This window comes from Eubalaena glacialis, chromosome 10 (assembly GCF_028564815.1).
Source record: "Eubalaena glacialis isolate mEubGla1 chromosome 10, mEubGla1.1.hap2.+ XY, whole genome shotgun sequence".
In the NCBI taxonomy this organism is placed as follows: domain Eukaryota; kingdom Metazoa; phylum Chordata; class Mammalia; order Artiodactyla; family Balaenidae; genus Eubalaena; species Eubalaena glacialis.
In genome coordinates, this window is record NC_083725.1 from 25,522,072 (window position 1) to 25,545,841 (window position 23,770).

The 23,770-nt window shown below is 41.6% G+C and overlaps 1 long non-coding RNA gene across 3 annotated transcripts in view; it reads left to right on the top strand.

Moving 5' to 3' along the window:
* LOC133099387 (uncharacterized) overlaps nt 1-23,770 on the top strand; it is a 125,365-nt gene that overhangs the window by 9,971 nt on the left and 91,624 nt on the right. For 2 of the 3 annotated variants that reach the window (XR_009702325.1, XR_009702327.1), the window contains 2 exons: nt 8,003-8,098; nt 11,625-11,708. This is a non-coding gene — a long non-coding RNA (uncharacterized LOC133099387). Of the gene's footprint in view, nt 1-8,002; nt 8,099-11,624; nt 11,709-23,770 lie in introns of those variants that run through there. The other variant, XR_009702326.1, reaches the window with a different exon arrangement.

Genomic DNA, 23,770 nt, shown 5'->3' on the forward strand with positions numbered 1-23,770 from the left:
ACAGGAAGTAGATTACTGGTTGCCTAGGGCTGAGAGGGTTGAGGAGAATGAAAAAAGCATTGTTAATGTGTAATGGGTTTCTTGTGGGGGGACAAAAATCTAAAATTGGATTGTTGTGATGGTTACACAAGTCTTTTAGTGGTTACCCTAAGAACCACTGAATTGTATACATTAAAGGGTTGAAATTATGGTACGTAAATTACATCCCAATAAAGCTGTTAAAATTATGATAATTTTATATGTATAAATTTGAAAATTCATCCAAAATTACACATTCTTAAAAAATGCAACCTAACAAGACTAACCCAAGAAAGAAAAACATATCTAAAAAACCTGTATCTACTCCAAAAGTTGTTTGTATAATTAAGTACCTTTACAGAAAATGATTTCCAGGGATAAATGGCTTTCCAAGTAAATTCTTCCAAATATTTAGGGAAGAAATGTTGGTAATCTTACATAAAAATCTTCCAGGAAACAGAAAAGTATATATTGCTCAAAATCTTTATAAGGCCAACATAAGCTTCAGATCAAAACTAAAAAGAATATTACAAGAATAGAATCACAGGCCAGTTTCTCTCTTGAACATGCATGCAAAATGTGTAAACAGAAGCACAAACTGTATCCATGGTATGTAAAACAATCATATATCACAATCAAAGTGGCTTTATTCTAGTAATGCAAGGTTGCTTTAATGTTCAAACATGAAACTGATCCCAGGAATGAATTAGAGTGGGAAAAAAAGTCATTTAAAACAGAAGTCTTGGGAATTCCCTGGTGGTCCAGTGGTTAGGACTTGGCGCTTTCACTGCTGGGGCCCTGGGGTCCAATCCCAGGTCAGGGAACTAAGATCCTGCAAGCCATGAGGCAGGGGCCCGAAAAAAATAAAGAAAAAAAAGAAGTCTTAACCAGGAGAAGCACAAGAGTGAATAAACATAACAGATAACACCTTATGAAAAGTAGGTGAAGATTATGGAATATTCTAAAATTTAAAACAAAAAGAAACTTTTAAAGATTCAAGAGGATGTGACAAATATTGTACATAGGCAAAAAATAAAATGAAATAAAACATGCAAATGATGGGAGCCCAAAAATCCAGATGCCCTAGTCCTGTCTCTGAAGATTCTCATTCAATGGTTTCTGGATTTCCTCTATGTTTAAAAACATACAGGTGATTCTGATACGATTCATAGACACAATGTAAAGCTTCAGCTTTACAGGAAATAATACCAGATTATTTTGTTATTTTATAGTTATATTAACAGGTTGTACTATTGACGGATAAGTCTGATGTCAAAATGCACTCCCCACTAGGGATAAAAAAGGAACTAGTAGTCTCTACTGCTGCTTGGTGGCAGCATGCATGTATTGCAAGGGCAATTATTGTAGGAATCCAAATTAGGGGAACATTTTAGAATTGGAAGACTACATACAGATCATCTAGTCAAGCTTCCAACTATTATAGTTGTGAAAAGTAAGGCCCATATAAATGAAATGATTTATCTCCAAAGAGCGTTAGTGAAAGAGTATGAAATAAAAACTATCTCTGAACTTTTAATTTAGTGCTGTTTTTATTAATCTCAAGTATTAGCTTAAACTTCAGTGTGACAGATTTGGGATTGAATTCTTGCTCAAATTTACTGATTGCGTGCCTTTTAGTAAGTTACTAAAACACTTTTTTTTATTTTAAATAGATTTATTTATTTGTTTATGTATTTTTGGCTGCGTTGGCTCTTCGTTGCTGTGCGCGGGCTCTCTCTAGTTGCGGTGAGCGGGGGCTACTCTTTGTTGCGGTGCGCGGGCTTCTCATTGTGGTGGCTTCTCTGTGTTGCTGAGCACGGGGTCTAGGTGCGTGGGCTTCAGTAGTTGTGGTTCACGGGCTCTAGAGCGCAGGCTCAGTAGTTGTGGCGCATGGTCTTAGTTGCTCCGTGGCATGTGGGATCTTCCCGGACCAGGACTCAAACCCGTGTCCCCTGCACTGGCAGGCGGATTCTTAACCACTGCTCCACCAGGGAAGGCCTACTAGAACACTTTTAACTTCGCTTTTCACATATGTAAAATGGTGAGCCTTGACCGATATAGAATATGAGATAACCTAGCACTGTTTTTAACACATACATGTAGTTAAAATTTTTTGGCTTTCATCCCTCTTAAACAGCCTCTATCCTTTTAACAATGAATGTGTCTTTCAGCTAACAAAGCACCCTAGAGCTGACCACATTCTGGCAAGAGATATAGGATTCTTTTTCTTACTGGGGGTTCTTTATACCTGATATTTGAACTGCACTGAAACATGAACTTCTCTTGTTTATACTGTATTAATGGACTTGATAGATGAATTTTAAAAAGTGATATGCAGGAATTGAGCTGCCTTACTCTCAAGAAATATAATTCGATAGTGGTGGCTAGAACGATAAACAGTGTTTGGACAGGGAGTCCATATTGGATGTGAACTACCTGTACTCCCATTCGTCTATTAAGAATAAATAGAATCCTTTCAAAATCTGTTTTAAAGGGCAGTTATTTCCTTCTGCCTCATTTAAGTTACCTGCAAGAAAAAGACAATCTCCTGAATCCTTGTTTAAAAGGCTTTTAATATAAAGCAGATAATTTTTTGCAACATTTCCCAAACTTTTCATTATCAAGTTGGCTGAGGCTTCTCAACGATTATCATTTCACAACATCTCCATTTTCACCTTCTTTAAATGAATTGGCCTAATAGATGTGCCATTAAAACAGAGCTTCACTCTCAACATATTTTTAATTTTGTATTCAAACAGTATGAAGAAAACAGGATCAGGGAATTCAGCCATAAAAGTGAATGGATTACTGATACATGCTACATCATGGATGCAACTAAGTGAAAGAAGTCAGACACGAAAAGGCCACATGTTGTATGGTTCCATTTCTACGAAATGTCCAGCAGTGGCAAATCCATACACACAGAAAATATTATACATTAGTGGTTGCCAGGGGTTTGGAAGAGAGGGAAATAGGGAATGACTCCTTAAAATGGGTGTAGGTTTCCTCTTGGGGTGATGAAAATGTTTTGCAGCTAGACAGTGGTGATAGTTGCACAGCATTGTGACAGTACTAAATTCCACTGAATGGTACAGTGAATTGTAAAATGATCAAAATGGTGAATTTTGTGTTATGTTCATTTTACTACAATAAAAAGGAGAAAGAAATAGGGAAAGACTTAGAGTTTGGGAAAGTAAGGGGAACTGGTCAAGAAAAAGACAGCTCTACTGTTCAGTTTTCTCTCAGCTCTCCCAGTGCATTAATCGTCAGCAAAACGTAGCCTGAACTTGTAGATGATAGTCATTCAACACAGTCCAGGGAAAAGTAAATAAAATAAAAACCAACTCTTCTTCTTTAGCACATCTATGAAAGGTTAACTTGCTGCTCAGCCACATGGACATTCATGAGGACGTTTCACTTTAGGTCTCCTCTACTTCAGTACTTTACTCACAGCTCATTCACACATGTAGGCAACAGCATTCCTCAATTCGATGGAATCTGCAGTGCTGGTTGTGATCAGTCTCATGAAAAGAAAAGAAAAGGTGGCGCAGAAGCCAAGGGAAGAGATTTTCAAGACAGAGACGTTGTTTAAGATATAACTCGGCTTGGCGGTCACATAGATAAGGATTGAGAAGTAGTCCCCTGGACTTGTCAACGGAGAAATCATTGGGGGCTTCAAGGAGATCAGTTTCATGAGAGTAGTGGGGCAGAAACCAGATCGCAGTGTAGATGGGAGGGGAGCAATGGGGGGCAAGTCAAGAAATTGATGGCAAAGGGAAAGAAGGGAGGGGTGGATAGAAGGACAGGAGAATAGAGTGGAGGAGGGCATTTCCTTGTGGCTCTTTAACTCTGGCTGGGAGGGGCCAACAGAGAAGGAGAGCGTGAAGATGTAGGAAGAGAGGGTGGCATCCCGAGCCCAAGGAGGACTGGCCCCTGTCTTCAACTCCCACCAGCTGGATGTTCCCTTTCTCTAGCTTTCCACGTAGGCTGTGGAAGTTGCCCCTTGCCTCCTTGGATCAGCTGCCCTTGATTCGTTCATCCTTTTCTTATTTCTCAGCACATCTGGGTCATACGTTATGTGAAGACAAACAAATCACTACTGATGGTTAATTTTCTTGAAAAATCCCCCAGGCAGGTACCATTTTGGAGAACTACATATTGTTCCTCAAAAAGCCAAAGTAGCCCATTTTTCCTCTCTCATTGGGAGAGATTGCTGTTTCTTGGAGAACCCGATGAAGAGGGTGACTCGCACTTAGGAATAACGTTGCTTAAAAAGTGCAAAAGGTGAGGTAGTTTGGCTGTGAAGGGCCTCTGAGGCCTGAGACTTCCTGAGAGATGGCAGACTCACAGCTCCCATTTCCCTCTGACCCTGGGCTATGAGCTCATCAAATGAGATGGTAAATAAAGTCACTGACATGGTTCAAAGGATAATTTTGTTCTCTCTTTTTCATTCAGAGCAAATTTAATGGAATTTGTATACAACATATGGATGAAATATCCACAAGATGGGGCTTGACTATATCCTCATGATTCCCCTTCCCTTTTCTCCATCTGGCCCCTTTAGCTCTGCAGACTTAACCCCACACCATCAATCCACCCAGTCGGTCCACTGAGCGTCTCTTCCTCCTTCTCATCTGGTCATTGTCGTCACCTTGCTCTCCACTACCGCCTCCTGCAGTAGCTGTTAGGTCCAGGGAGGTTGGTTCACTGTGAGCAAGTAACTGTCAACTCCATGGACAGGTGGCAAGTGACTTGGCAGCCGGAATGAGCCCACCCTGAGTTAACTATACCAATGAGGGTCAAGGAGAATGGGGATGCAGCTGGTCTGCAGAGCCCCGGCAATTCTGAGACACATGCTCCTGGATCCACACGTTGCTCCATATCCAGCCTTGCCTTTCTTTGTTCTCTGTCTTGACTCCATCCAGGTTTCTGCTCTCCTTGTCCCTTTGGGGAGGGAGGTCAGTACCAGCCCAGGTGTAGTCCCCAAATGCTTCCTACTTCCAGGCCCTACGTAGGCTTGTATGTCCACTTGCTTGGGTTGCCCTGGCATTCGTGATAACAAGTTGAGTGGTTTCTGCCCTAGGCTATCTTTTCTGGCATCCTTCCTTGCTGAAATGTCGGAGGAGGCCATTGAGAGGGCATAACTGCCAGTTGAGCCGAGAGCTGGACCCGGGCAATCAGAGACTCCTCACCCCCTCCCCTGACCTTGGAATATACATTCTGCCCACCATTCCCACAGTGGGAACCATTTTCAAGAACTCAGCCTTGAGCGAGTAATGTGTTCTTGAGACCATGTGGACAGTATACGTGACTGAAGCCTGTTAAGGTCTCTGTGTAAACTCAAGATCCTGGCGGGTGGGTGCTGAGATCTATTCGTCTTTCAGCTGACCAAGGCAAGCCTTGTAAGCAGGTTCCCTTGCTTGTTAAAACTGCCATTGACTAGTCTGGAGCGGGCTGCCTCTTTCTTCAGTCTCTCATTGCCCTCTGTGTATAGGGGCCAGTTTTCACACCAGCAGATAATCTTAATGCTTTGTTTTCTTCCAGGTATGTACAAATCAAATAATGCTTTTGTGATGAAAATTATACAGAGAACCAAACATATACTTTCCATTACATCTTTGATGTACTAGTTGGTGATAAATTGACATGTTTCTTCACCCGTGTTCTTTGGACTGTTTTTTTCATTCGTGTCTGTTTTTCTTCAGATGATTTTCTAGTAATTTATACAAATATGTGAATCTGGATAAACTAATATATTTTACTCTCAATTTCAGGTTGCATCCTTTGCTCTCCAACAACCATTGGAGTGCTGTTTTCAATATGTCCACACAGGGATTCAAAATAACAAAAATGCTTTTGAAAAATAATGTCGTAGGTTGACAGAGTGGTTTATAAATTATAGCATATGCTTATGCTCTTAATTCTTCCTCACAACCCTGCTTATCATGGCTGGAATTGCTGCTACACCTGTGGGGTCAGCTGGGGGCTGGCTGTAGCCGGGCCGGGGGCCTGACTGGGCCACATGCCTCTTATGCCCCAGCTAGTAACTGGGGCTTGTGCACATGGTGGTAGCAGGGCTCCGAGAGGAAGAGTAGAAGCATCGTGGGACCTAGCTCTGAACTGGCACACCATCGTTTCTGCTGCCTTCTATTGGCCATGGCAAGTCACCTAACTTCAAGGGTGGGGAAATCACCTCTGCCTCTTGATGGGAGAAGTTGGAATGTCACGTTGCAAAGAGTGAGGACACAAGGAGTCAAGCTGGAGCCATTTTTGCAATTTGGGATGACGCTTGGTGCCTTCCTCAAGGAGGTCGTCCAAAACCATTTTTCAAACATCCCAGGTTCCTATAAATCTCCACCTCTGGTTTGGCGGCCCCTAAAAATTCCCAGTCAGTTTTGGTGAGGGGACACTTGGTGACAGTGTTGTCTTTCGAAATGAGTAGTTCCGTTATCGACATTACATTGCTCCCCATACATTATTTATAAGGTTTCCTTGTTTGTATGTGCAAAATATTTCTGTGTATATTTTGAGAAATAAATTGTACAGGCCTCTTTTTTTCTTTCACACACCCTAGAGATGTTCTAGAGGCAGTCAAAGTGTCCAAATTTTTGAGAAATTGGAACAGTCAAGAGTTACCTGTATGGAATGCTGTTAACGATGGCAATTCCCGCTACAGTACCTTTCATCTGAGACACTTAGGGTCTGTTAACAGCTTAAAAGTATTATCTTGGCCAACATCAAGACAGAGCAAGAGGCATCTTTCCCAGCCAATCAGAGATTTCCTTGGGCATGAGTAGGGATGCCTTTGGACCTTGACGGCAACTTAGAGTTAGAACTTGCTCAGACGAGAAGGGAAACTGGAGAAGAATGGCTTTCTGGACTGCCAGCATCTCCAGCTATCCCTAATTATCAGAGTCTGGAGCAGAACTGCTTATTCTAACAAGACTATGGATGGAGGCACAGGAAGCTTCAGAAGTGCCCCTGTTGTCTGGAACAGTGCCACTCACTTTGTTAGGCTCTCTGATGATTGGCTCAGTGGAAGATGCTGGGACATGTCTGATAGTCAGACTGTGGGTTGTCAAGGACAAAATGTCTGGGACCGCTTTTGCTATCCTCAATACAAGTTTGCATGGAGCAAAGAGTAAACTCACTTAGAAAATCAACAATTCATTCTTCTCACAAGTGATATTGTGAACTGGGATATTTACCAAACACACATTCATCCATCACAGTGGTTGCCCACACCCAGTGTGGGTTAGAATCACCTGGGGGCTCAGAAACATTGCAGATTCAGACAGTGCCGGTTTTGCTACTCTCCACGTGTGGTCAGGAACCAGAGGTATCATCCTGGGCTCATGTCAGAAATGCAGATTCTCAGGCTAGTCCAGCCCTATAGAATCAGAATCTGCATTTTAAGAAGACCCCAGGTAATTAAATGCACATTCAAGTTTGAGAAGCCATAGTTGAGGCAGTGCTTCTCAATAGAAATAGAACATGAGTCACAGGTGTAATTCTAAAGTTTCTTGTAAACTTATTCAAAAACGACTTCAATAAGATATGTATTAAGCTCAATATACCCAAAATATTATCATTTCTCTATGGCACTACCCCTGTTTTGAGTGCTTAATGGCCACCAGTGCCTACCTTATTGAACAACACAGATCAAGGCATGACCTAAATACTATATCCTCTTAAAAATCTCCAGGTGGTTCTAATTCATACTCAGGGTGAGAAACACCATTGTTTAGGGGATAAAAATTTAGGTGCCAGGATTCAAATAATGCCCATATTTAATGGAGACCTTAGCAGAGCTGCTTCTTCCTGGGTCCTCCGTGGGGAGGAGTAGTTAGGACAGATGCCTCCCCTTGGAGCTTCAGCATCCTTGTGTTAAACTGTGGAACATTACTCAGGTGGGGCTCCATGTCCTTGATCTCGGACACCAGCTTCCTCAACTGACCATTTGTCTTGGTCTCATTCTTCTCAGTGGCCACAGAGCAGAACGGGCACAGTGAACACTTCCATGGGACTCCCTCTGTGTTGAATTGATGCACCAGAGGCAGCAGACATATCCGCATTTCAGGTACGTAAGTTTTTCAAGATAACCTAGGCAGATGAGACTTCTACTTGCTTCTTTAAAATGTTTAGCCATAGTCACTTTCTGTGGAAAAATGAGCAAGATGTTTCTATGAGTTGAATGACCATTAGTGCTTGGAGCTCTATCCTTTTTACTTGTATAGATATATCAGGTACCTAATATGTGCCATCCATTGTGCTAGGTAATGACATAAAATGTAAATATAAATATAAGTATAAATATAAATATAAATATAACTGACCTTTGCCCCAGAACTTCTGATATTTGGAATGCTAGTTAGAATGAAAGACTCAATCCAGGGACTTCCCTGGTGGCACAGTGGTGAAGAATCCACCTGCCAATGCAGGGGACGCGGGTTCGAGCCCTGGTCAGGGAAGGTCCCACATGCCCCAGAGCAACTAAGCCCGTGCGCCACAACTACTGAGCCTGCGCTCTAGATCCTGTGAGCCACCACTACTGAGCCAGCATGCCACAACTATTGAAGCCCGCGCGCCTAGAGCCAGTGCTCCGCAATGAGAGAAGCCACTGCAATGAGAGGCCCGCGCACTACAACCAAGAGTAGCCCCCGCTCTCCGCAACTAGAGAAAGCCTGTGCACAGCAACGAAGACCCAACGCAGCCAAACATAAATAAATAAATTTATTTTTTTTAAAAAGTTAAGTGCATTGATGGAGAGATGCATTACATTTAAAAAAAAAAAAAAAAAAGAAAGAAAAGGAAAGAAAGACTCAATCCATCATTTAGCTTCAACTTGAGTTGGTGAATGGATTAGACGTGGGTTGTCCAGTACTGTAGCCACCAACCACAGGTGGCAACTGACCATCTGAAATTTGGCTTATTTGAACTGAGATGTGCTCTGAGTGTAAAAATGCACAATGGATTCTGAAGACAGAATAAGAAAAAGCAAATTTAAACTATCTCATTGAGATCTTTTAAACAATGTTTGTATCGTCAGTGTAAATACCTGTTGAAGTGATAACATTTTGCCGATTAAAATTATTTTGACTTGTTTCCTTTTACTTCATTTAATGTGGCTACTAGAAAATTTATAATTAGATATGTGGGTTACATTCTACTGGACATCCTGGTCTAGACTCAGAGATCCTCCAACTTCCGCCAGCTGGTCCGACTCGGCTATGGCTCAGATCCCCAGCAGCAGCTGAGAGGTTGAATCAGTCAATGGGGGAAACTCGATTCACCATGTGGTAGAGGACTCCAACCAGGATCTGATTAAGGAAAAAGAGCATCATCTCTCCAGCCTGGGTGTTGAAACCTAGTCCTGCCTACAGCTCCTGGAGCAGAGGGCCCAAGGGTCCCTAAGTGTACACACTAGGTCTGGGATTGAGCTGGCCTCGGCAACACTTACTGTATTAATAAATTACTCCAGGGACTTCCCTGGCTGTCCAGTGGTTAGGACTCCGCACTTTCACTGCCAAGGGCCGAGGTTCAATCCCTGTTTGGGGAACTAAGATCCACGAGCCACGCAGTGCGGCCAAAAAAAAAAAAAAAAAAAAAATTACTCCATTCCCCAAACTTTGGCTGTCATATTTGCCTTTTGTGGAAAACTGAGAGGTAAAAAAGAAATTACATAAGATTAGACTCACCTCTCCTCTACTAGATTCTCCTTCTTAAAGTGACTCAGTTCTGGAGTGAGAGTCACCTACAAGGGTCTCTTTTATATTGAAGCATCCTCTTCCCACCCTATTCACAACAGGCCTCACCTCTTTAATCTGATCATATTTTGATTTAATTTTGGCAGAAATATGATTTGCTAATGACTAAGAGGTCACCACGAATGTTTTTATTCAACAATGAACCAAAATTTCAAAATGAATTGCATTTTCAGAAATTTTGTATTTGAGTATTTATAAATCTCAAGAACATTGTCTATGGCCAACAATTATAATTTTTTCTTGGCTTTTAGATAAAATCAGACCTTTACATTTAATTTCATTAATATTACTCTTCGTATATATATGTGCGTATGTATGTATATTTGTAAAAACTTCATGCTTAATCTCTAAACTACTCAATGGTAGGTAAAACTCTCATTTTAATTTCACTAATATTTTCTTAAGACCTAAAACCCTCAGCTTTACTGATTAATATTCACCCTTCACTAATACCTGATATAAATTTTCACTGGCTTTACCTCAACTATTTAGAATATGTGGGTCCAGGTTGATGGACACACAACCTATTTACTAAGGAATCATGTAGTAAGAAGGGAAGGTGAGATGGGATTTGGCCGTGCTTAATTCCCATCCTATGAGATAGACTAGTCACTTTCATTTTATTGCCAATGAATAACTAGAAAGAAGAAATCTATTATTACTGTCATCGTGTTTTACCACACAGTGAAATTTTAAAATGTAGGTGGATCAAAAATCATGACTCATTTTCAGTGTTTTTGAGATTCAAAATATGGGAAGGTCATAAATCATACGTTTAAAAACTATCCTTGCTACCGAACCCTCAACGAAATCTGAGAGTTTGTTGTTGTTGTTAAACATTTTCCCACAGGAACTTCCCTGGTGGTCCAATGGGTAAGACTCCATGCTCCCAATTCAGGGGACCCAGGTTTGACCCCTGGTGGGGGGAACTAGATCCCGCGTGCAGGTGGCAACTAAGACGCCCTGGTGCCTCAGCTGAAGATCCCACGTGCCGCAACTAACACCCGGTGCAGCAAAAATGAATAAATAAATATAAAAAAAAAAATTTTCCCACATATCTTGGCTTTTTTCCTTCAAATATAAAAAGCCTGGAGTGGCTTTAGTTCTTGAGTGGCAGTTGCAGTTATATATAACATTTGATTAATGAAGTAATCATAAAAGGCTCCAGCCATCTCACAGCTACCCGCTAGGTGGCGCTATGTCAAAGTCTATGAGAGGATTTGGCTCTTCCCTGTTCTGATCCAGGTTTCCTGCCTCCTAGATTCTACTTTCTGAAATGCTCACCAGAAAGCGAGGACCCATCTGATCCTGTGACGGCTCAGTTTTGTAGACATTTCTGTCTCTTGATAAATAGGATATCCTGACTATCTGCTCCTCACAAGATTATTAAAAATTACAGCAGTTTAAATTCATAGGTAAATGTTCAGCCTTCCTTCTTCCTGGAGACCTTTCACCCTGAGTGACATGGCAAAACTCCGCTGCACCCAATGCCTGGATCAGCTGCTCCTTCTTCTAGGAACCGTTCCTTTTGTCCCAAGACAAAACATTGCTTTATGTTGCTCTCCCAGGACAATTTATAAACATTTCTAATAGAATCTGTTACCATTTTTATTTGGATTGGTGTGGTCTTAAAAATTCTTTAATGAGACAAACTTAGTAGAAAGCTGAGTCTGTGGCCTTGATTTTGGATATGAAATACAAAGATATCCAGCAAAAAGTAGACAACAAACAATTACCTTTGGATTGATAGACAGTTGTATGTAATAATTTGAAATCAATCTGACTTCCTTTATATTTTCTCCTGATTTTCATCCTCCCCACACTCTCCTGGTCCTCTAGGTGTCATCTAAACCAATAAAAGAACTCAACTGGCCTCATACCTCCAGACCCTGAGTAAGGAACCCAGGTTAGCCAGAACAGACTTCTGACTTACAGAACTGTGTGATAATAAATGGCTATTGTGAAAGAGAAAAACAAATATCGTATATTAACGCATATATGTGGAATCTAGAAAAATGGTTCGGATGAACCGGTTTGCAAGGCAGAAATAGAGACACAGATGTAGAGAACAAACGTATGGACACCAAGGGGGAAGCGGGGGAGGGGGGGTGGGGGGGATGGTGGTGGTGGAGGTGGGATGAACTGGGAGACTGGGATTGACATATATACACTAATATGTATAAAATAGGTAACTAATAAGAACCTGCTGTATAAAAGATAAATAAATAGGGCTTCCCTGGTGGCGCAGTGGTTGAGAATCTGCCTGCCAATGCAGGGGACACGGGTTCGAGCCCTGGTCTGGGAAGATCCCACGTGCCGCGGAGCAGCTGGGCCCGTGAGCCACAGTTACCGAGCCTGCGCGTCTGGAGCCTGTGCTCCGCAACAGGAGAGGCCGCGATAGTGAGAGGCCCGTGCACCGCGATGAAGAGTGCCCCCGCTTGCCGCAACTAGAGGAAGCCCTAGCACAGAAACGAAGACCCAACACAGCCATAAATAAATAAATAAACAAATACTTCAAATAAATAAATAAATAAATAAATAAATAAATAATCTCCTATAAAAAATGGCTATTGTTTTAAGCTGAAAAAAATTTGTGAATTAATAATGTAATTTTATTCATTGATTAAGTGGGTGGTATTTATCCACTCATATTTATTTTATAACCCAGACAGACGTACTGTACGTTACTTTGTCCATTGTTTAATTCATCAAAGACGCCTAGGGAAGACCAGGCTTGTTTTCAAAGCTTGACTATGGTGTAAAAAATTAATAAAGGGAAACCTCAATTAAATAGAGTTGGGAGACCAGAGGGGGAGCTCTCGTGCCCGGTGACCATAGCAGAGCCCAACAGGAAGAAGAAAGACTCCTCTTGTTTCCTGGCAAGACTCAGCCAGTGAAAAGCCGTGAACTCTTGACTAGAGCCCTCCCAACTTCTTTGTCCCCTCTATAAAAGCATTCTCCTTCCCTTGCCACTTGGGGACTTACACGAAGCTCACCATGGTGGCCGACCCTGAACTGCAATTCTCTGCTGATCCCGAATAAACCTGTCTTTGCTGAAGAAATATCTGGTAGTCTATTTGTTTCAAGTCAACACTTTCAGAATATATAAATGCCAAGGTTTTCTGATTTAGAAAGTACCCATTCTGGCCATTTAGTTTCTATTTATTGTCTCCTCTGATGCTCATTTTTAAAAATCTGATTTTTTTTTTTCTGAAGACAAGTTTATCTTTCAAACACATGTGGGGTTTTTTTGTACCTAGAGATTTTACCGTGGGATGGACTTTTTAAAACTGCAATAATAAACAAGTGCAGAGTTTTAAAAAATCATGAAACTGTAGCAAGCAAACTTGACTGTACATCATACAAAGAATAGAACAAAGGAAACTGATATGAGTTGTGGTACAACAATGAGAAGAGGAAATATTAAGATTATATATGAATTATTTGTGATTTCCTGAGAAGTAAAGACCACACTTATCATTATTCTTGTGTATTTTCAAGCATTTCCAAACTTGAAATGAACAAAAGAAAGCAAGTACAAAACACATAAAATGCCAACATTGAGAAACAGTGGTTACATTTGACTTTTAGGTTCATTCTACCATATATATTTCCCAGTCTCTGTGGGAGAGTAGAAGCCTAACTTTGATGGGTACTAAATACCACACAGAGATGTCCTAATCACAGAGAAAAACCATTGCAAACTCAGGAATAACTCAATGCTCTGGAAGCACCCTATAGATCAACCCCACCTCAGCACTGAGAAACTCTCCTGCCTTTTGTTTCAGTGAAGCTGAGCCCAGACTGAGTCCTGGCCTTTCTCCCTTATTACAGTAGTCTTCAATATCATCTTCCTTCCCTATTTAACTCTTTTGGGTGCAATTTTTAAAATTGATTGATTGATTGATTTTTGGCTGCACTGGGTCTTCGTTGCTGTGCCTGGGCTTTCTCTAGTTGTGGAGAGCAGGGGCTACTCTTCCTTGTGGTGCGCAGGCTTCTCATTGCGGCGGCTTCTCTCCTTGCGGAGCACAGGCTTCTAGGCACGCGGGCTTCAGCAGTTGGGGCACGCGGGCTCAGTAGTTGTGGCGCACGGGCTTAGTTGCTCCGCGGCATGTGGGATCTTCCTGGACCAGGGCTTGAACCCGTGTCCCCTGCATTGGCAGGCGGATTCTTAACCACTGTGCCACCAGGGAAGTCCCTGGGTGCAATTTTTGCTTTGACGAAAGTAAAATGTATTACAGAAGTCTTACAGCAATATAGATTTTCTTACCCTTTGTTCTTTATGTTATAGTTGTCATATGTAATACCTCAGCATGAATTGACCTTCTGAGATTGTGGTATAATTTTTTCCTTCAAAAGTCATACTTATAGTAAAAGAATTTAAGAGGAGAAAACTAAGCTATCTCATTTATCCAGATGCTACCCCTTCTGTGGCTCTTTCTTTCTTCCTGAAGTTCCAACTTTAGGAACTCTTGTGTCATTTCACTTCAGCCTGAAGAAGTTCCTTTCCCATGGTTTTATATCTAGCCACCTGATAATTAACTATTTTGTCTTCTTTCAGCTTCATCAGCCTTTGTTTTATTTTCATTTTTGTTTTGCCTTCAATCTTTAAGGATATCTTGGCTACATCAGTATCCTGAGGTGATAGTTCTTTTCTTTCAGTAGTTTAAAGATATTATTCCGATCTCTTCTAGCCTCTGTTTTCAGATGAGAAATCACGTCTTGAAACTGATATTCTTTTACATTTAACTGACTGCATTCAAGATTTTTATTCCTCTTTGATTTTTAGCAGGTTGATAAAGATGTGTCAGGTTGAAGGTTTTCTGATTTTATTTGAAATGAATGCCAACCTCGGACACTCCTCAGGTTGTCAGAAATCACGAGTTGTCATTGGATGTATCTACATGTGAGGTCATAGGCACTGGAGAGAGAAAATAATTTAGCAGGTAGACCGAATCCTTGGCCCAATCAGAGAAGGCACCCACATATCCCATTTGCATTTAAGTTGGTTTATTTCTGCTCCTTCCACAGTCAATAAAACCTTTCCCCAGAAATCCTTCTTGAACTCCCAACGTAGGACCTAGGAACTGGGCCTAGATGAGATTTTTCAATACCCAACCTGAAGAAGTGGATTATTTCCTTATTTTCATAAATGAAAGTATAGCCTGGGGTATATATCTTGAACAGACTGTCCAATATATATTTCTGTGATGTAACTGATGTATATCTGTGCTGCCCAATATGGAGGCAACGAGCTCCATGTGGCTCTTGAGCCCTTGAAATATGACCACATTTCTCCTGCCACATGTAGAAATTCTAACATTTTGCAGGTACTGAATTAAAAATCTATTATTTACGTTGACTTCACCATTTTCATTTTCCTGGTGTGTTCATTAGAAAATTCAAAATTACATATGTGCCTGGCATTATGTATTTTTTGGTGAGCAGTGATCTAGAGGATGGAAATGTATGCCTCCTTCGACTCCTTAAACTTAACCCCACTCTGGGGCAATGTCCCAGCCAGGCAGAAACTGCAGGTGGAGCTGGAGACCTTGAAAAGTTTGGCTATACTTCCAGCTCAGCCCAAAGCCCAAGGATGATTCTAGACTTCCATTCTGACTCGTGCATTTCAGATCTTTATGGGTTTGGACCTGGTATATATGTCCCTCCCAGCCCGCCCTGGCTTCCCCTTCAGTTGTCACCCCAGCAGGATCTGGGTGGCTTAGGCGCTTCTGGGTTTTTTTTTTTTTTTTTGCACTTCTGTTCTTAGCGGCTCTTTCCTCCAATGTTACCAGGCGGGAGGGCGGGCGGACGCACAGGCGCTGATGCCAAAGCTGCCACCTCGGGCGGCGGCTGCTGAGCCAGGTACCCTGCTCTTCAGCTTTCCCGCTCTGGTGGCCGGGGACCCATCCTGTACAGTTAGAGCCGGCCGGGGGAGAAGGGGCAGCTGCCCTGCCAAGAAGCTCATCACCCTCAAGGCAAACACCTGCAACCCGCAGACCCTGGGAGATCTGGAAGCACCTATGCAGCCCCAGGTCCTCACGCGTCCTCCGCGCACGCGCCATCCCTCTGGAACCTTTGCGCGCGCCTGTTCCTCGTGGGCCCCGGGCACGCGCGCCCATTCTTCGCTCACAGGTTCCAGAGCTGCGTCCCAGCAACAGGCCAAACAGTGCGCACTTCGCCTTTGGCCGAGTTGGAAGCTGAAGGAGAGCGCTCGGAGCCCAGCTCTCTGTCCAAGGACCGACCTCACCCAAGTTCTCTAGGGGCAGTTACCTAGGCAGGCCCTGCCCCTCACCCCCGCCCAGGGCACTGGGGGACCAGCACCTGCCAGGAGGGCTCGGCCGCCCCCAGCCCGCTCCCCGCGCCCACCGACTTCCCGTGGCCAGCCCGGGTCACCCAGTTGTCCATGGCCCGCTATCCACCCGCAGGCCAGCCCACAAGTGTCCAGTGACTCTGCATCTGCGCTTTGCCACAGAGTCTCTGAGACCACATTGTAGCATCCCGCAGACCCTGCGCTCCTTTCTGGGGGTCCTTATCTCCATCTGCAGGTGAGGCTATCGGAAGAAGGCGGTGATGGGTGCTCACACCTCCACGATGTCCCGCAGCTCAGTGTCGGCAGTGGACACAGTCACTGTCAGTGTGGCGCGGGGGCAGCCAGTGCCGCCCACGACACCCAGGTGTGTCCCTAACAGTAGTCGGTGCACAGAGAAGACGGTGTTGAGGGCCCTGGGAGAGAGCCGGAAAGGGATGGCCAAGCAGGAGGAAGTCCCCACAGTCACAGGGAGGAACGACGACCAGAGAAGCGGCCCCGATGGCACCGGGGGCGCACGATCTGCATTTAGGCCCCTGGGGGACTCTTTCTTCGTGCCCAGGCCTGGACCTCTGCAGAGAAACCTCCATGCCAAGAGCGCAGAAGACAGATACAAAAGGAAACTGCAGACCTCTTATATGAGCTCCTGCCCCCAAAGAAACGCCATCACGAGCTCATATAGCTCCACCCGAGGTTTCCCGCCAGTGCAGAGAAGGAGGGGTCCCTCCATACCGCAAGGGCTGCCCCAGAAGTCCTCAAAGAAAGGGAGCGAGGAGGGCCCTCCGTCGCCCTCTGCAGCTCCGGTGGTTTCCCAGAGCAAAAGCCAGCCTGACAAGGGTGCAGAGGCAACAAGAGGGCAGAAACGGACCTGGAGGAACTGCTCACCCACATCTGACAGTCCCAGGCCCCGAAAATCGCAGGATTCCTCTGCTGCCGCACAGGCGAGGGGAGCCTCTGAGGCTGCCCTCACCCCCTGAGCTGGGTTTCCGGGTCACCGCTGAAGTCGTAGACTCGGAGAAGGAAGCAGCGCTCCGGCGCATCAACAGTGCGCTGCAGGGTGAGACCCAGGCCATCGGGGGCCTCAGCGCCACGCAGCCTTCCTGTCCTTTCCCCCTCTGTAGCATCAAGCACAACTCTGTGCTTGTCCTGGAACAAGGGGATGCCCCCTGTTGCCTGTAGCTGACTCCTCCCCTCCCTGTTTTCCTTCCAGAACCCTTGTGTTGTGTTCATAACATAATAAAGCTTTGTTCTTGTTTTTTTCATAATCCTCACCTGTCTGTGATCTGTAGATCAAGTGTGGAAAAGCACTGGCTTGTATGAGTGGTGACATGGAAAGCCAGACCTGTTTACCGTTTCCTGTGACCCTGCTCATGGGTTGTGAAGAGTAGCACAACAAGATGGCTACAAGGGCCCTATATCAAAAGTGTGTTTTGAATTTAAACGGTGCAGCCCAGAATAACATGGGCCCCGGGGGAGGGGTAAACAGGGAGGATCATCCTTGTCTGTTGTAATTGCTGCTTCTCACCCACCTCTCTGACCTGGAAGGGGCTGGATCATCCCGAGCATACACCAGCCGCCCATACTCTACACGTTTAGTCTTTTCTAATGTAGCAGTTTCTTTGACTTTTTTTGTTTTGCTTTAATAAGTCTCAGGCAAATCACCTACATACACGTCTCAGAGAGTATATGTCCATACAACCTAAAGCAATCTACAGATCCAGTGCAATCCCTATCAAAATTCCAATGACTTTTTTTACATAAATAGAAAAAACAATCCTAATATTCGTATGGAACTGCACTAGACTTCAAAAGCCACAGCAATCCTGAGAAAGAAGAACAAAGCTGGAGGCAACACTTTTCCTGATTTCAAATTATACTGCAAAGCTATAGTAATCAAAATGGTATGGTACTCGCATGGAAACAGACACATACACCAATGGAACAGAATCAAGAGCCCAGAAATAAACCCACACACATACAGGCAACTAATTGACAGGGATCCAAGGGTACTCAGCAGGGAAAAGATAGTCTCTTCAGTAAATGGTGTTGGGAAAACTGGATACCCACATGCAAAACAATGAAACTGGACCCCTATCTTACACCATTTGTAAAAATTAACTTGAAATGGATTAAAGACTTAAATGTAAGACCTGAAACTGTAAAACTCCTAGAAGAGAACATAAAGAGAAAGCTCCTTAACATTGGTCTTGGTGATGATATTTTGGGTGTGACAACAAAACCACAAGCAACAAAAACAAAAAGGAACCAATGGGACTACACCAAACTAAAAAGCTTCTGGAGAGCAAAAGAAACAATCAACAAAATGAAAAGGCAACCTAGGAATGGGAAAAAATATTTGCAAACCACATGTATGATAAGAGGTTAATATCCCAAATCTATAAGGAATTCACACAACTCCATAGCAAAAGAACCCCAAATAATCTGATTCTAAAATAGGCAAGGCAGGGGACTTGCCTGGTGGTCCAGTGGTTAAGACTCCACGCTTCCACTGCAGGAGGCACAGGTTTGATCCCTGGTCAGGGAACTAAGGTCCCGCATGCCATGCAGTGTGGATAAAAAAATAAAATAAAATAGGCAAAGCAAGACTAGGAAACAACTCAGTGTCCATCAACAGGTGAATGGATAAAGAAAATGTGAGAGAGATATATATAATGGAATTTTATTCAGCCACATAAAAAGAAGGAAATCTGCCATTTGCGACAACACAGATAGACCTTGAGGGCATTATGCTAAGTGCATTAAGTCAGACGGTGAAACACAAATACTTATGAGATCACTTACATGTGGAATCTTTAAAATAAAGAAAAAAAAACCTCACAGATACATAGAACAGACTGGTGGTTGTCAGAGGCGGGAGGTGGGTGAAATAGCTGAAAGTGGTCAAAAGGTACAAACTTCAAGTTATAAGATAAATAAGGTTGTGTTTGGTTGGCATTTCTTGGGAATTGAGCACTAGCGTTCTGGGGTTGGGTTTTGGGGTTGACTTACAATGCAGGCTATCTGGTGGGAAACGACTCCCTCACAGACACTTGAACCTGCAGAGTCCTTCGTGTGTGATTCAGGTGCTGGGTGAGAAGCAGACATTCTCCCTCTGCACGTTCAGGTCTTGTGGCAGCACCTTCATGTCCTGTCCTCAGGTTTACTCCTGGTTTAAGGGCGCTGCCAGGGGCTGCATATAGCTGGCAGTAACTCAAGCCATAAAAACAAAACAAAGAATGCTGACTAGAGCAATTGTGTAGGGAATTATAAAAGATAATGTAATTTCAAATTTCTTATCCTTTCTCCTCTTAACTAATTTAAAAGTAAGTGCATAAACAATATGACTATATTTCGATTGTTCTGTATATAACATAAAGAAATATCATACATTTGATGATATGGCACAAAGAAGGCAGTGAGAACAAAGCTGTATTAGAATAAAAATGACAGCAGATCATAACCTGAATCTGCAGGAAGAAAGGAAGAGAGCCAGAAATGGTAAATAAATAGATTAACCCAGCAAACTCTATAAATATTTATTTGCTCTACTTTCTTCTCTAAGCTCCTATAAAAGATAAGCTTGTGTGAAGTAATAATTATAATAATATGTTGTTTAGTATGTAACATATATAAATGTAATAAAAACAAAAAAGAGGGGAAGGAATACAGCTCTCTAAAAGTACAGTTTCTGTTTCTCACTGGAATGAAGCTACTATAAATCTGAAGAGATTCTGTGAAGATATATTACATAAGCCCTAGTGCAGCCATTACTCAAAAAAGTGGTTAAAAGTCATTAAAGGAATTAAATGTTACAATAGAAAATATCCACTTAATATAAAAGGAAAATGGAGGTACAACAAAAATAACAAAAAACAAAAACATGAGGCATGTAGAAAACCAAAGGTAAAATGTTAGACATAAATAAATTCTACCTTATCAATAATAAAAACTAAAGGTAGTGAATTAAACAAAACAAGCAAAAGGCATATATTGTCAAACTGGGTTTAAAAACATGTTTTCTACAGGAGACACTCCTTGGATTCAAAGGTCTAATATGAACAAAGTAAAAGGATGAAATATACATCATGCAAATAGCAACCATAAGAATGCTGAAGTGGCTATACTAATACCAGAAAAACTAGACTTTAAAACAAACAAAAAATTACTAGATATGAAAAGGGACATTTTATGATAAAAAAAGGGAAGATACAAAAATTATTAACATATGTGCCCTGAATAAGATAAAACCAAAATACATGAAGAAGAAAATACCAAAATACATGAAGAATTGAAGGAAGAAATAGATCATTCCACAACATTAGGTAGAGGCTTCAGTACTCCACAGTCAATAATGGATAGAACAATTAGGCAGAAGATCAATAAGGATATAGAAGAATTGGACAACACTATGAATTATCAAGACCTAATAAATGTCTACAGAACACTCAACCAAACAGTAAAATATTCATCCTTCTCAACTACACGTGAAATGTTTTCCAGCATAGATGACATGCTAGGCTATAAGACAAGAGATTGAAACCCACATACATTGCTGGTGGGAATATCAAATGGTGTGGCCATTTTACAAAACAGCTTGACAGTTCCTCCAAGTGTTACACATAGAGTTACCCTATGACCCAGCAGTTTCACTACTAAATATATACCTAAGAGAAATAAAAACTTCTGTCTGCACAAAAGCTTGTAGGTGAATGTTCACAGAAGCATATTTCTAAAAACAAAAGGTGGAAAAAATTCAAATGTCAATCTGACAAATGAATAAACAAAATGTGGAATATCCATACAATAGAATAGCATTCAGCTATAAAAAGGAATGAAATATTGATCCATGTTACAACATGGATGAACCATGAAAGCATTATGTAAAGTAAAAGCAGCCACTCACAAAAGATCACATATTGTATGGTCCCGTTTATATGAAATGTCCAGAAGAGCAAATCTGTAGAGACAGAAAGGAGATTAGTGGCTGCCTAGGGCTGAGAGGGTTGAGGAGAATGAAAAAACCTTGTTAATGTGTAGTGGGTTTTTTTGTGGGGGGACAAAAATCTACAATTGGATTGTTGTGATGCTTACACACGTCTTTTAGTGGTTACACTAAGAATCACTGAATTGTATACATTAAAGGGTTGAAATTATGGTATGTAAATTACATCCCAATAAAGCTGTTAAAATTATGATAATTTTATATTTATAAATTTGCAAATTCATCCAAAATTACACATTCTTTAAAAATGCAACCTAACAAGACTAACCCAAGAAAGAAAAAATATCTAAAAAATCTATATCTACTCAGAAAGTTGTTTGTATACTTAAGTACCTTTACAGAAAATGATTTCCAGGGATAAATGGCTCTCCAAGTAAGTTCTTCCAAATATTTAGGGAAGAAATAGTAGTAATCTTACATAAAAATCTTCCAGGAAACAGAAAAGAATATATTGCTCAAAATTTTTATAATCCCAACATAAGCTTCAGATGAAAACTAAAAAGAATATTACAAGAATAGAATCACAGGCCAGTTTCTCCTTGGAACATGAATGCAAAATGTGTAAACAAAAGCACAAACTGTATCCATGGTCTGTAAAACAGTAATATATCACAATCAAATGGGCTGTATTCTAGTAATGCAAGGTTGGTTTAATGTTCAAACATGAAAGTGATCCCAGGAAAGAATTAAAATGGGAAAAAAAGTCATTTAAAATAGAAGTCTGTTTACAATAGCCAGGACATGGAAGCAACCTAGGTGTCCATCATCGGATGAATGGATAAAGAAGATGTGGCACATATATACAATGGAATATTACTCAGCCATAAAAAGAAATGAAATGGAGGTGTTTGTAATGAGGTGGATGGAGTTAGAGTCTGTCATACAGAGTGAAGTAAGTCAGAAAGAGAAAAACAAATACAGTATGCTAACACATATATATGGAATCTAAGGGAAAAAAAAAAAAGAGGTCATGAAGAACCTAGTGGCAAGATGGGAATAAAGACACAGACCTACTGGAGAATGGACTTGAGGATATGGGGAGGGGGAGGGGTGAGATGTGACAGGGTGAGAGAGTGTCATGGACATGTATACACTACCAAATGTAAAATAGATAGCTAGTGGGAAGCAGCCGCATAGCACAGGGAGATCAGCTCGGTGCTTTGTGACCACCTGGAGGGGTGGGGTGGGGAGGGTGGGAGGGAGGGAGATGCAGGAGGGAGGAGATATGGCAACATGTGTATATGTGTAGCTGATTCACTTTGTTGTAGAGCAGAAGCTAGCACACCATTGTAGAGCAATTATACTTCAATAAAGATGTTTTAAAAAAAAAAAAAAAAAAAAAAAAATAGAAGTCTTGGGAATTCCCTGGTGGTCCAGCGGTTAGGACTTGGTGCTTTCACTGCTTGGGGCCTGGGGTTCAATCGCCAGTCAGGAACTAAGATGCTGCAAGCCATGAGGCAGGGCCCAAAAAAAGAAAAAAAAAAAAAAAGAAAGAAAGAAAATAAGAAGTTTTAACCAGGAGAAGCACAAGATTGAATAATCATAACAGACAACACCTTATGAAACTTACGTGAAGATTATGGAACATTCTTAAATTTTAAAACAAAAAGAGATTGTTAAAGATTCAAGAGAATGTGACAAATATTGTACATAGGCAAAAAATAAAATAAAATAAAATAAAATACACAAATGATGAGAGCCCAAAAATCCAGATGCCCAAGTCCCATCTCTGAAGATTCTCATTCAATGGGTTCTGCATTTCCTCTATGTTTAAAAACATACGGGTGATTCTGATACGATTCATAGACACAATGTAAAGCTTCAGCTTTACAGGAAATAACACCAGATTATTTTGTTATTTTATAGTTATATTAACAGGCTGTACTATTGACGGATAAGTCTGATGTCAAAATGCACTCCCCACTAGGGATAAAAAAGGAACTAGTACTCTCTTCTGCTACTTGGTGGCAGCATGCATATATTGCAAGGGCAATTATTGTAGGAATCCAAATTAGTGGAACATTTTAGAACTGGAAGACTATGTAGAGATCATCTAGTCAAGCTTCCAACTATTATAGTTGTGAAAACTAAGGCCCATATAAATGAAATGATTGATCTCCAAAGAGCGTTAGTGAAAGAGTATGAAATAAAACATATCTCTGAACTTTTAATTTAGTGCTATTTTTATTAATCTCAAGTATTAGCTCAAACTTCAGTGTGACAGATTTGGGATTGAATTCTTGCTCGAATTTACTGGTTCTGTGCCTTTTAGTAAGGTACTACAACACTTTTAACTTCGCTTTTCAGATATGTAAAATGGTGAGCCTTGACTGATACAGTGTATGAGATAGCCTAACACTGTTCTAAACACATACAAGTACTTAAAATGTTTTGGCTCTCATCCCTCTTAAACAAGCTCTATCCTCTGAACAATAAAAGTGTTTTTCAGCTAGCAAAGCACCCCAGAGCTGACCACATTCTGGCAAGAGATATAGGATTCTTTTTATTACTGGGGGGTTCTTTATACCTGATATTTGAACTGCACTGAAACATGAACTTCTCTTGTTTATACTGTATTAATGGATTTGATAGATGAATTTTAAAAAGTAATATGTAGGAATTAAGCTGCATTACTCTCAAGAAATATAATTCAATAGGGGTGGCTAGAATGAT